Consider the following 13,425-nt stretch of genomic DNA (forward strand, 5'->3'; position numbering starts at 1 on the left):
TATGGCCTGATGCAGACAAGCCTCACACAAAACATGTAATGAATAATTAAACCTGTAGCTCGTACATTCAGGGATCTTCTGAACCAAAATGTTGCTTATGTAACAAATAGCCTATAGCCATTGCTTTAATCCAAAGCTAATATGTTACAAGAAGAATTTCCTCGACTACCGATTTTGGCACGGAAAAAATAAAATAAATAAATAAACAAACAAATCGCTATTTCAATTTGGCAAACACGTACAAGCTGACAAGTGCAAACAGCCGAAAGCTAAAATTCAGAGATCCTATTCCATCTCAAGCAGCTCTTTTGGATTCCAGCCAACTGTCCAAACAGATCAATTTTAATGTGCACAGGAGTTATCTGAAGGGTGAAAGTGACAGAACTTTAATGGGCAAATATATGAACTTTATTATAATTTAATTAATTTTGGCTTTGCCCTCAAAGTAAACATTATTCAATAGCATAGAGCATTTCCATAAATTATGCCTAAATCCAGACTTACTCTAAAATAAGAGTCACTATTGTACGACCTTTACTTGTTGTTTAAGACAAAAAAAAAGAAAAATAGAAAAGCTTTTGACCCTTTGCTCATTTGAATTGTAATTATAAACAGCCTTGAGTCGAGCCTTCGAGGTCTTCCTGACTTTCACCTCAACGTCAAGTAATCCAACCTTCATTATCCAAATTCACTTAATGTTTCCAACCTGAGCACAGGGATAAAATTACTTAAGCGATGTGAGAACTGAGGGCAAAGTAAAGCACACATCCACATCACTTGAATCTTGTTCTTGACACAGATGTTTAGCCTGAGTGGTGTACGGCAGGGGTGCAGCCATGTTTGCTGACACTGTAGAAGCAGTTACGCTCTTTGAGTGCGACTTCTTTCCCATTACAGGGAGATGATTTATTTAAACCTAGCTGCAGGTTTGTTTTTGCACTCCATGTTCTGGAAGCTTTTTGTTTCGGTGTGAATATAGCAAACGTGAGCACGAGTCCTGGTTGTGGGGAGTGAGGCCAGCAGACTGTTTGCTCTGACATTGAAAGAGCTGTTATCACAAACAGAGAGTTGTTTTTCTCCTCACAGATTGCTGGCTGTGCTTAAGCACGGACACGCAAATGCACTTGCATGCGTTCTCGTAACAAACTGACAAACTGGCTCCTGTCCAGCATCTCTGAGTGTCTAATAGTGTGTGGACATCTCATAAAACACAGCTGCTGTGTGAGGTTTGTACTTTTATTTCTGCTAAGCTGGCTAGTTAAGCTAGCCCCAAGAAATTGCATCACTTCTGCTTTCCCATGTGAAGTTAATTAGCCATTGATAAACATAAAAGTCAGCAAAAAGTTGCTTTGAAGTCCGAATATTAGTCTGAGAGGTATGTTTCAGAGGAAAGTCGATTTAGTTCTCTCTGTAGTTATAAAGCTCATCAGAACACTGTTGAATACTAGATTAAATGTGATCTGTAAAAAAAGAAAAATAATTCATTGCTTGAGGAAAATCATGAAAGGAGAGTCAGCCAATTGAGATCTTTGCCCTACAGATGCCTGTTAGGAATGCAGGGAATACATCACATCTGCTGATCGATATCCCCTGCTTAGGGCTCGCCGGTTCACTGAATATTAAACAACCGTGGGAAAGTTATCCTGTCACGTTCCAGGTGAGGAGCGCTAAAGCCAGCAATTATCCCATCCTCTCGCCCACAGACTGAATGCAGGCTTTATAATGAAAAGAAAATCAGATCCATTAACGATCCCCTTTCATTTGGAAAACCTGTATTTTTAACGGTTAACTTAATTTACAGCCATATGTGACTAGCAGATTGCTTTTTACTTACAAAAGTTATGTGTTTAGATATAAACAGTGGCAATCATGGCTAAGAACTTTAAATCAGACTAATTACAACAGATTGATATTTGCATGGCGGTTTTTAATGTGCTAGCATCTGTGGCGTTTTATTGAGGCACCCAAAGGACATTAATACATATTCCCAAATGTTTTGACTAATCAGTGGAAGGTTTATTTGGATCAAGCAGACTGTCGTCATGCGGTTTTACAGGTTTCTCATGATCAGTCGGGCCATCTAAGAGTCCATGACTGGATCTTGATGTACTTTTTCTGGTCACGACTAGAACAAAAGATGCATCGCCCCACATAAAGTCATGTCACACATGCCAGGCCACAAGTAAGCCTAACCAGACACTGAAGCTTGCCCCACTGAATCCAATACCAGCTATAATGTAGCCCTTTGGAGATTTGATTATTGTCTGTGTGGGTCTCCTTCCTCCGTCTAAATCTGGAGCAAGCTGTTGACAGTGATGTGCCAGAGTACCAAGTATCCTGCAGCTTATTTGCTACATAGTACAAGGTGTGTGTCTGTGTGTTGCATGCTTTGACTCACTTTATTTCAATCTTTGGTATTTCTAGGGTCATGCAGTCAGATGAAAGGTCACATTCTTCCTCAGTTGTTTGCTCGAGTACTGAAACAGTTGCAGGTAAAACATACCCAGTCCGCTACTTACCATGCGCAGAGCAGGGAGCTTTAAAATATTCTCAGGTCCATATTACATACATACTGTGTCCAACTGAAGGGTGACTGCGAGGAGAGTTTGCCCTGAATGTTGCTGGCAGCTAGAGAGATGATCCAGAAGCCTATTGGATTCAGCCCCAGTAACGTTGTGTTTGGTCATCCTGTGAGAAGTTTGCCAGTAAATTTGATATGCTGAATGGCTACTGGCAAGCCCCATTGTCTGTTAGAGCTCATGAGACGTGCATCGAAATTCAGGGGCTGCATCCTTCAAAGGCCGCATTTGAAGGCAGATTACATCACAGTGAGCCGGCCCAGCCTATCCTCCAATTCATTGCACAGCAAAACTCAAAAGCGGCAATGGCAGAAGAGAGTGGCCAAAAAGTCTGAAATATTACCGTTTCTGTGACACAAAAACCTTTATGAGGTTTTTTAGCAAGAATGTAGATGTGTAAATATCTGCTTGATTTATCAAGATATGGCTTAACAGCAGAAGCGCTCCAGTTCTTTCAGAGATGTTCATTCCTGCTGGTCTAACAGCCAGCTCACGTCGCCAGCTGTCAGCTGGCCGGGCGGTTGGAGAGCACCTGACTCCCAGCACATCATTTTCAAAATCTCCCACTGGTTCTTGCCACTGAGTGGAAGATAAAAACTGATAATTCACTCGGATGATATATAAAGGTTGATATCTGGCTTATTTCAGTGTTTCATTTGTTCAGGTTTTTTTTTTGTTTGTTTGTTTCTTTGGTTTTTGTATCCACCAGGAGGCGCAGCGATAACGGAAGCAGATTCATTTACAGCTGCATATTCAAGCATGTTAAATTTGCTCAGGAGTTCTGTAATTCTAAAAAAAAAATCATAACGTTTAACCTTTTTGTAAAACACAGAGATATTCGCTTGCAGACAATAAAGTAGAGGTGGTGCACACCGAACAAGCTGGTTGCACTTGTGGTTGGATGTTTATTGCTGAGTAATGAACAAGAAAACATAAAACGATTATTTATCTGCACCGCTAATGTTTTTAAACAAAATGTAAAATCGAGGCAGCACAGTGGTGTGGTGTTAGCACTGCTGCCTCACAGCTAGAAGGTCTGGGTTCAAATCCACCTTGGCCCCGGCCTTTCTGTGTTTGCATGTTCTCCCCGTGTCTGCGTGGGTTTCCTCCGGGTACTCCGGTTTCCTCCCACAGTTCAAAGACATGCACTTACTGGGGTTAGGTTCATTTGTCACTCTAAATTGCCCATAGGTGTGAATGGTTGTCTGTCTCTCTGTTAGCCCTGCGACAGGCTGGCAACCTGTACAAGGTGTACCCTGCCTCTCGCCCTGTGATGGACGTAAAATTTAAATTTAAGCGTGAATTGATTATCGCCAGTGAACGGTGCATTTTAGATGTGATACCACAGACAGCACTGGGCTCATGCAACAATGCTGTATGTGTATTCTGCTGCACATACAGAAAGAAATAGCAGAAACGTGTGGTGCTCTCTTCTAAACATTTAGGGTGCCGACTTAGTGAAAAGCTTCTTTAGGGAAGGGACCCAAAGATTTGGCTTTACAACAACAGGGAACAATCCTGTGCTGCTGACATGCCCGCTTTCCAAATAAATAACAGTCATAGTGGCAACAGTCGCAGTCATGCATGCTTACTTCGGGCGATGCACTAAGTTGTCTGCTGCTAATGAATCACAGAGGTTGAAGGACAAACAAAGACCGCCCATATGCATATTGAGGTGAATAATAATATTTATCAGCACAATTGTCACCATTTGTTGTTTAAATGTGCTATATAAATAAACCGATTTGACCATTTGTTAATATACACAACTGACCCTTTACCTTTCTGCTCAAGGGTCAAGAGTGCCAACATTACAAAGTAATATTGGCTTCATTTTTAATTTTCCACTCACTCTAAGCAGAGATATTTTTCTTCTGTGTATACCTACATAAATTAGGCTAAGATGGATATTTAAAAAAAAAAAAAAAAAACCCCTGTCCAATGCAACTACAAATAAAACCCAATTGAGGAACAAATTTAACATTCCTTGGATACAGCCTAATGAGCAACACCAGTCCTGTCAGGCAAACTATGATCTTACCAGAAGTCATGTTGCAATGAAAAACACCCATGGGGATTTTAGTTGAGTTGCACCAAAGCCCCACGGGCAAACATTGTTAAGACAGCAGCTCTGTAAATAGAACAGCTGGCTGACACGTAGAGTGCACCGGCAATGCTATGCCTATAGTAGGCTCTTTGTTACGCTCCCACAGTCCCACCGGCCTACCATTACTCTGAGCTCTGTCTCTCTGTCAAAATCCCTGAGCATCCTTTTGCCTCTCTGAGCGGATCCAAGCAAAGAGCCTATGACAGTTAGCGAGCGCCTCCACTGCACACATCATTGATACTAATGGGGACGGAAGGCTGGTGTAGTGTGGCATGTGTGTGCCTGTGTGTGTCTGTGCACACGCACGCGTATGGGGTAACCAAAGTCAGGATTACACAAGTGAAGCCTGTGCGGTTGCTCTGTGGCGCGGAGATCAATTCATGTCGTTGCAGCAAATGGCATGACAACCAGTCTCCTCCCCATCACCATCTGCCTCCTGTGTGCCAATTTGTCACAGCACATCCAAGTGTGGCCATGCCTTCATTTAACATTGAACAAGAGCACAACTCGGGTTGAAAATGGGAGAAAGGAGAAGGAGGAGAAAATTAGGGCACTGACAAAGATTCAAGCCCTCGGGACATGCAGGAAGAGAGGTTAACTGGAGTTTATCAGAGGGCCAGACAAAAAAAAGAAAAGAAAAGAAATACACACGGGGGGGGGGGGGGGGGGGGGGGGGCATCCTGATGACTCCCATACAAATCACATTGCAGCACCCTGGGTTAAAATGTGAACCAGCACGTATGTCACATTTTCTCCCGAACCATGTCAGGTTTTTTTAGCAAAGACAAGAACACACCGAAAAATATTCCACAGTTTAGTTTTAAAATAAAAAGAAGGAAACTAAGGCAGCTGCATTCTCAGTGTGGCACTGATTTGGAGACAGCTTTCCTTACTTGTAGCTGAAGAGACAGGTGCTAAAACAAGGGTCACGCAGAGAAGTGATGGGTTGTGAAACAATGTTAATGTGTTATTGGAATGAATCGGGGGGGAAAAAAAGACAATTCCAAAAATGTTAACCCCTCTGTGCTCATCATTCATATCACACAGGTTTGAGAATTTACGAGCGGAGGCACTGAGCTAAAGTTGTACAAATGAAGACAGAGGGCAGGATTTGCCTGGAGTTTGGCATGCAAAGACCCTTTCTGTTTTTCTTGCAATCCATGTGGGCCATGAACAAATGTTCATACATCCAAACTATGCATCAAACTATGCTTCACTTACAGCGGAAAGGACACAGCGCTTGCATTGTCGAGTGAGTAGGTGACAAGATATGAAAGCAATGCCAGTCACTCTCACATCTCTCTCTCTGTCTCTCGCTCACATTTTTTGGCACGATAATACCTCTATTCACCAGAGTGGTCTGATCATGTTTCACGCCTTTGCACCCGCACTGACTGCTGTTCTGTCCCATTTCACCCTTTTTGATACGTCTTTGTGTCATCGATAATGACAGGCAGAAAATGGCTGTCCACATCGGGGCCCCTCATGCCACCACGATGCCAGTGATCCAGTTCAGCATCAACAGTCTAATTCCTACGTACTCAACCTTCTAACCAAGCAATCCTGTATTGTTTCCCCGCTGTCAGCATAGTGCAATGCAAGAGCGGTGGGCTCCCATTCATCCTGACTGACGCACAACACTTTACAATGGTCCCATGTTGCACATATGCAGAGCCAGCCAAAAGAGGGATCACACCACAGTGGAGCTTTGAAAGGTGGTATGAATAAAGAGATCAAGAGTCCAATGTGAGCATTCATAGTGTCAGATCATCGTAAATAACAGCTCATGGGGACAAAGCCCCTGCCAACCCCAGGAAAACAATGTGTTTGAGTTACAAACGATTTTTACACGTTTATTTGTCTACCTGTTTATGAGAGGCCGAGCTTTGCTTGAAAGCCCTCGAGTCTTTTTTGCTTTTGGAAAAACACAAAATGAAATCATAACCTGCACTGCCTCATACAATCAGGCTCTTAACTAGCAAATGGTTTTCCCTTATTACTCTAGCCAATCTGAGCCTCACAGGGTATGAACTTTATGCACACAAATTCACGGCAGACAAATGTGTCATTATTTCCCACATTCATCAGCAATACACAAAATGGTGTGGAATTATGCATCTGAAAGAGTTTGCAGCACGGACGGGTATTTCAGAAGAGTTTAATGTAAAATGTGATCATTATTAACTTAACGTATTACTATTTATATGCATAAAACATCTACTGCAAGTCTATCTGTAACCATTATCTCCTTTTTTCTCCTCTGGATGTTTTTCAGGGGAATTTTCTTTTCTCGTCTCAATTACGCATCTAAGAGCAGAAGATGCTGCATGCTCTACGGATCATAAAGGCCTTCGAGGCAAATTGGTGATTTGCGCTGTAGGGCTGTAATCAGAATTTAGCATAGAAATCAAATTCTTAAATTCAATCTGATGGCAGTTGTTCGGCTGTTTGCTAATGGTGCCATCAAGCTGCCACTCTCAATCAATCAATGTATGTTGGGGAAAACCCGATGAACCATTTGACAGTTGCTTATTAAATAACAGAGAAACGCAAAGGGGTGAAACCGGTTGTTCAGGTGCCTTAACCAGAATACTGACAATATTTTGAGATATTATACTGAGCACAGATTGGGAATTCCTTAAACAAAAAGCAGGTCAAACACTTACAAACAGGTTTGTCACGTCGAGCAATCCACCAATCTCTGCTCCTCCTCCTCTCAGGAAAGAACCTGAGCCGGCGCAGTCAGAAAGGGTTAAGTAGATGAGGTTTGGTGGGCCTTTAAGGGTTAAAAGCCTCTTTGGGGTCTTCCATTCGAGCACATTCAGTCTTCAGTGAACTTCCTTAAAGAAAACAGAAAAAGAAAAAAAAAAAAAAGACCGTAAAGCAGCATAAACCTCTGGAGTTGCTTAATCAGGACCACTGACCCACAGAGATCCCACGGAGCAGGGCTCCATGTGCTCTCAGTGTAAACTCCTCAGTCTCTCTGCTGTCATAACATCACAACTAACACAAGCAAAAATGGAAGCAGATGTGCTGGGTTGTGGTAGGTATAGGCAAGCAGCTTTATGGCTCTTGAAGAATCACAGTTCCTTCCCTATCCTGTCTTTTCTTCCTTTCATTCTTATTATACAATGAGTGTGCATTCACAGCATTATAAAACAATATCAAAGTATGTATATTACAAAAAAAATAAATAAAAACAATTTCATGATTATTCAGCATTCATGCACAAACCTCTGCCCACACTCTTTGCATGTATACACAAAATGTGAACCAAATGCACCTTGTGGTTTAACATGCCCACACTTATGGTAAACTGTGTGGGAACTTCATCTAAAACTTGTTTTTTGTAACACAATATGGAGGTAATATTATGTAGAACAGCAGCACTGATGCACCTCAGGATACCTGCTGCAAAATACAAAAATGGACGAGAATAAGAGTTTGAAAACTAGGGGGGTACATCCTCATTTTATTTCTGATCTGCATAATGTTACCGTATTACCTCAGCATTAACCAAGTTAACCGTGTGAATAGTCCTCCCCCCTTTCTAGTGGTTATTTAGGAGCTTTAGTATTTGTCGTGTTTGCTGGGAGCTTTTTTCACATCTATCCAGACTGGTCAGAACTTTGAAACTTTCTTCATTCGCCTGAAGCCATTCTCTGTTCAAGAGACTCATTCATGCAGCACAGCTGGGGGTTTAAACCACTGCTGCTCTCTACTTAGTTCATCTCTCCAACTGTACAGTCATCCTTTACCCAACCTCTCCATAGCAAAACCATAATCACACTGAAGAGAATTAATGACAGACGAACTTCCCTGTAAATCCATTATCCCAAATTCAGCACCCCCCCCCCCCCCCCCCCCCCCCCACACACACACACACACACACACACACACACACACACACACACACACACACACACACACAAGAAGTTATCTCCGATACCCAGTGATGACTAATGGAAAGTGCATGAATTTCCCGTAACCAAGCTTTCCTCCTAAGAAAATGACTTCTTAATCTACATAAACCTACATCCACATGGCACTCAAGTTAAAGGGGTGGGTGGAGGTTGTGACCGCAGAGTGATTCCTCAAATCCTTAGCCATGGATAAAGCCTGTCCACTGACACACACACACACACACACACACACACACACACACACACACACACACACAGCGCAGCAGATGAGCTGCATTGCTTTCCCAATCCCTCCCGAATGAGGCAGCTGACTGCAGCTGCTGTGAGCTCAACACCAATGCTCACTTCCACCATAGATTCATAAAGCCACTGAAGGCTTGTAAACGCTTAACAACCCCAGCCTTCCGCAAATTAAGCAGAGTGGTGTGACAGCTTTGGCAGGCTGGTTGGTGGTGACTTAACCTGTGTGGCGTAAAGGCGTGGGGTCGCGTTATACTCTAAACACATGGCTGCTTCGTTGAAATGTTACGGCCACTGTGCCAAATGACACCTGGTCTTAGTCACGGGAAGTGGCCTGTTGAAGCGAAGAATGATGTCAGCTTTAAAATGAACACAAAACTCATATAAAGCACACAACCTCACTGACCACTCACTTCCATTCACCCACACATCAGTCACATCGTGGACAGGCTGCAGCTGTCCTGTTCTAAACCATAAAAGAGACTCAGCAATGCAAGAATAATTATACATTTTCTTTTTTTTGTTTGAGGGAGGGTCCTTTAGGTCATCACATGCTTATTTTTTTGTTTAATGTGCAACTTTGTGTCTCAGAAAAAGAAAGATGTTAAACTTGCTTGTTTTGTCCAACCAAAAGTTTAAAACCCAAAAAGATAGAACTAGACCCCCCCCCCCATTCATCGAATAATAATAATGAAGTTGTAATTTCAGTTACTTTTGATCACTAAGCAGTTAAACTCACTACATTAAATACAAAATAATCTACACATATAAAATAATCAAAGTGAAGTAATGAAAAAAGGGTGACTAAACATCCTCAACACAAAATAAATTAGGGCTTGACATAATCACATCTCAAATAAGAGGAATATTCACACAAATCTAAACTTTATGTTCTCTAAAAACAACATGCAGACTGAACAACCACTGCGATTAAGAGCCACTGGCACAGAGGTCAGATAAATTAGGATCAGCAGATTCAGTTAAAGAGGACAAGGCGAGCAAAGAAGTTTTGTTGTTCTGCTCAGCCGTTTTCCCGCCCAGTCAGGGCAGAGTAGGTTCCAGTATTGATTAGACTGAATGAGATCAGCTGGAGGGCTTGCTACCAGGCTCCATAACTTCAGCTGCTGGGTCTATTAGACCGGGTGCTCATATAGCGCATGAGAGATGAAAGATAATGTTGCCGTGATTGTTTTACTGCCACACTGCGATCACTGTGCCCCAGCTTTACTGGCATTCTATAATTTCTAATCTCATTTTCTGGAAATAGTCCCGCAGAGAGGCCCCCTTATCCTGCCATAATAGTTTTGAGGTGAGCCCCATTTACCAAATGAGCTTTTCAGAGCACAACATTCCCATTAACACCACTCATACAATCCCTCTTCTCCTTCAAATGTGCACCATGAGCTTCTCCACAGACTCAATGCACCAGCAAGCCAATCTCTCATTTTTAAGAGTTTTGCATCTAGTCAATCTCCCATGAGCAAAGTTGGCAAAATCTGTCCGTTACCAAAAAATTACCCCAAATACCACTAAACGGATTCATTGTGCCACACAACAACACGCCACATTCCCCTCCACAATCCCACGGCACCAGATATTTCCCTGAAGTCCTTGCAGTGCTCACTTGGTTGTGGTAGTGATCAATGGCCCCTAGCCGTGGGCGTCGGGGGGGGGGGGTTCTTGGGGTGCAGGAATGGTGATATTAATAATGCAAGGTCCAGGCCTGTCATATCCTCCATTAGCGTAGAGGAGGCGGGAGGCCCAACGGCTGATTGATTACTAATTAGATTAATTGCTGTCTTTTAGAAAAGGAGGAGAAAGTAATAGACTGGAGTCCTGACAAGTGTGATGGTATAGGAGCCGGGACGGCTGAAAAATATGCCTGCACTCTGAGAAAGTAAAAAAAAAAAGGACTCCTCAGATTAGAAATGCAGGCTTCTGCACTCAGATCAGTATTGAATTCAAGAAAGAATGGCCTGAGTCTGTGTAATAAAGAATTAAATCAGCACCTAACCCACCGATTGCTTTAAAGACATCTAATAAATTGCTCCGTTTTCTGCAGGCCTCTCTCTTAAATGCACCCGTCCATGCTGCACTGCTCATGGTGCTAACCTAAGGTGACAACAGTGTTATTTGTAGTTTTCATTTAAGACCATTTCTTTCCTTTTATTCTCACATTTGTGTCTTGTTAACTTTTACTTTTTGGAAAACATGACATGATAAGGCCAGCTTGTATCTAGGTTTCATGTAATGTGGGTAATGGCAGCCGAGCACAGCCATTTGCCAGTGGGCACAGAGGCACCAAGTTACACTTAATCCCCCCACTGTCCTTTAAAAATAAAACTAAAAACTCACATCAAAGCTGTGAGTTTTATTACACACATTATAGTCTGAGTTTTAAAATCACTAAATGAATATGCAAATATATTTACTGACATCTTTTCTGCCACACGATTATCTGTTAATTTTAAATTAACAACAGTCATTTCTGACTAAGTTTAGACTGACTTTGCCCACATTTTGGACTCAAAGTTAAACTCTGTTTCCTGCTATTCGGTGTCACAGTATAACCTCCGCATGACGAATGTGATGCATTTTCGTTTGAGGACATATTTATTGTAAAATTGATCAGGACCTAAGTGGCAGACTTGGGGAAGATGTTGTACTTAATAATAATTATCCTTGCTTTCAATTACTAGTGCGTCTCTCTCACACAGTCCAAGTTTTTCTGAAGCATTTTCATCTCAATATTAAAAATCATTGGAAAACAATTCTTCATTAAAGCAGACATCGAGCTTAAAAATAAATAAATAAATAAAAATCATAATCCAAGCCCACTATCAACATCACAGCTGCAGCTATTTCTGTCAAAATCACATCTTAATTCCCAACAAGTGGCAGAGCAGGCATGCATGTATGAGTTTCTGAGGACGAGACTAATTGGCACATTGGTATGGCCACAGTCATTATACACACCCACACTCAACATAAATAGCCTCACACTTCTGAGGGGATAATGCCTTCCAAATAGGGAGCTGTATTATTTGTCTCAGCTTGCCTCTACAGCAGCAGACCATGGAGAACTGTATCGTGCTCTGCTGGTTTTCACAAACCTCATGGAAGAAGAGATCCAAGCGTGCGCTGCTACGTTTAGTGCAGTAACTGTGCCACCTTTGATTTTAGGAGAATGAAAAAAATTAAATATTCTACAGAAGACCGTTGAAAACATGCATTTGGGCCAATTGCAAAATTACAAGGAAAGCCGGTGCCACAGTGAAGTCTGTCATCCATATCAACCTCACACATCTGACATGTCATCATCAACATGAGCGCTGGACTGCCAGTGATGCACTTCGCCAACATAGGGCTTGCTTTATCCGCTCCTTATCTCATGTCATGAATCATAAAAAGACTCATCTTTATCAGCCTGTTTGACAGGGAGATGGGTCTTTATGCTTTCTTGTCACACATGAGTTCTTGAGGAGCTGTCAGGATGAAGTGGAATATTAGACCTATTAATTATTCCACTCCTCCATCCTGCTGGGAGGCAGTTCTGAGACAGTTCCTCGTATCTGACACAGTTCATTTATGCTCGACTCCACTGTTATGGCAACAAATGTCTAAAGACGGAGCTTTGTTAGACTACCATAACTGAAATCTGCTGGCACATCATCCCAAAGGACGACACAGCCAAAACATTCATGCACCATTCAGAAACTGTCAGGAATTGTCTTTGAACTTTAGTCACCTTCAGAACTCTTGATATGTTATTTACAAACTCTACTGTGTCATTGCTGCCAGACTGCACTTAAGTCTTGGTTGCTGCTGGATGTTGTAGACAAAAAACAGATTCCATTCAAACTGAAGCCACGCAGGATGAGAGGAAGCAAAGGTTACAGACCCGGCTTACAGCCCGGTCTGTAGGTTAGGAACCCGTCACCCTAGAAACAGATAACTTGGGATATAACTTTAATAAAGCCACAGAGGAAGATCTTTCCTATCCATTCTTTAAATATCACCGCCTCAGTGCCTTTCCACGTTCTGTTCTGCCAGTCTCGGCTTGTAGTTGCTTTCCTTCTTCCCTCCTTCCATGAGCTCAAAGCTACCTCTCACCTCCTTCTTGTAGCCTTGGTGGCTCACTGCCATGACAACATGCTGTGCTAATTGAAAGCGACCCTGACTCGTCCTTTCAAACCACTCTGGCTGATGCCCCGTTGTTTTTCCTCTCCGCCGGAGGTTGACAACTGGCCTTTCGGCTGCGGTGTGAACTCTGACCTCACCGTGCAGGCCTCTCACCTTTCTCCCTCTGCAAATGCAGGGCCAAATCTGAAGCCACGCGGAGCAGCAAGAAACTGCAGGCTTGCATGTTTTCCTCACTGCGCCATCATTCTTATGTGTAGAAGAAATTGCTCTGGTGACTGTTTCAGATTAAATGAAACCAATCCTCTAGAAATTAAAAAAAAAAAACGACTGTTTTTTTTGCAGGTTTCTTTATGCAAGTATAACTGATGCATAATGTTGTTTACATACTAAAAAGGAGATCTTCAATTTGAAATTCAATGAAGACGCAAACAAT

At 42.3% G+C, this 13,425-nt stretch overlaps 1 protein-coding gene across 3 annotated transcripts in view; it reads right to left on the minus strand.

The window, feature by feature from the left end:
• sema6cb (semaphorin 6Cb) overlaps positions 1 to 13,425 on the minus strand; it is a 132,182-nt gene that overhangs the window by 79,483 nt on the left and 39,274 nt on the right. For 2 of the 3 annotated variants that reach the window (XM_030749727.1, XM_030749725.1), the window contains exon 3: positions 7,353 to 7,526. The gene's annotated coding sequence lies outside the window, so the exon portion shown is untranslated. The remainder of the gene's footprint in view (positions 1 to 7,352; positions 7,527 to 13,425) is intronic. The other variant, XM_030749726.1, reaches the window with a different exon arrangement.

Source organism: Archocentrus centrarchus, chromosome 16 (genome assembly GCF_007364275.1).
Source record: "Archocentrus centrarchus isolate MPI-CPG fArcCen1 chromosome 16, fArcCen1, whole genome shotgun sequence".
Lineage (NCBI taxonomy): Eukaryota > Metazoa > Chordata > Actinopteri > Cichliformes > Cichlidae > Archocentrus > Archocentrus centrarchus.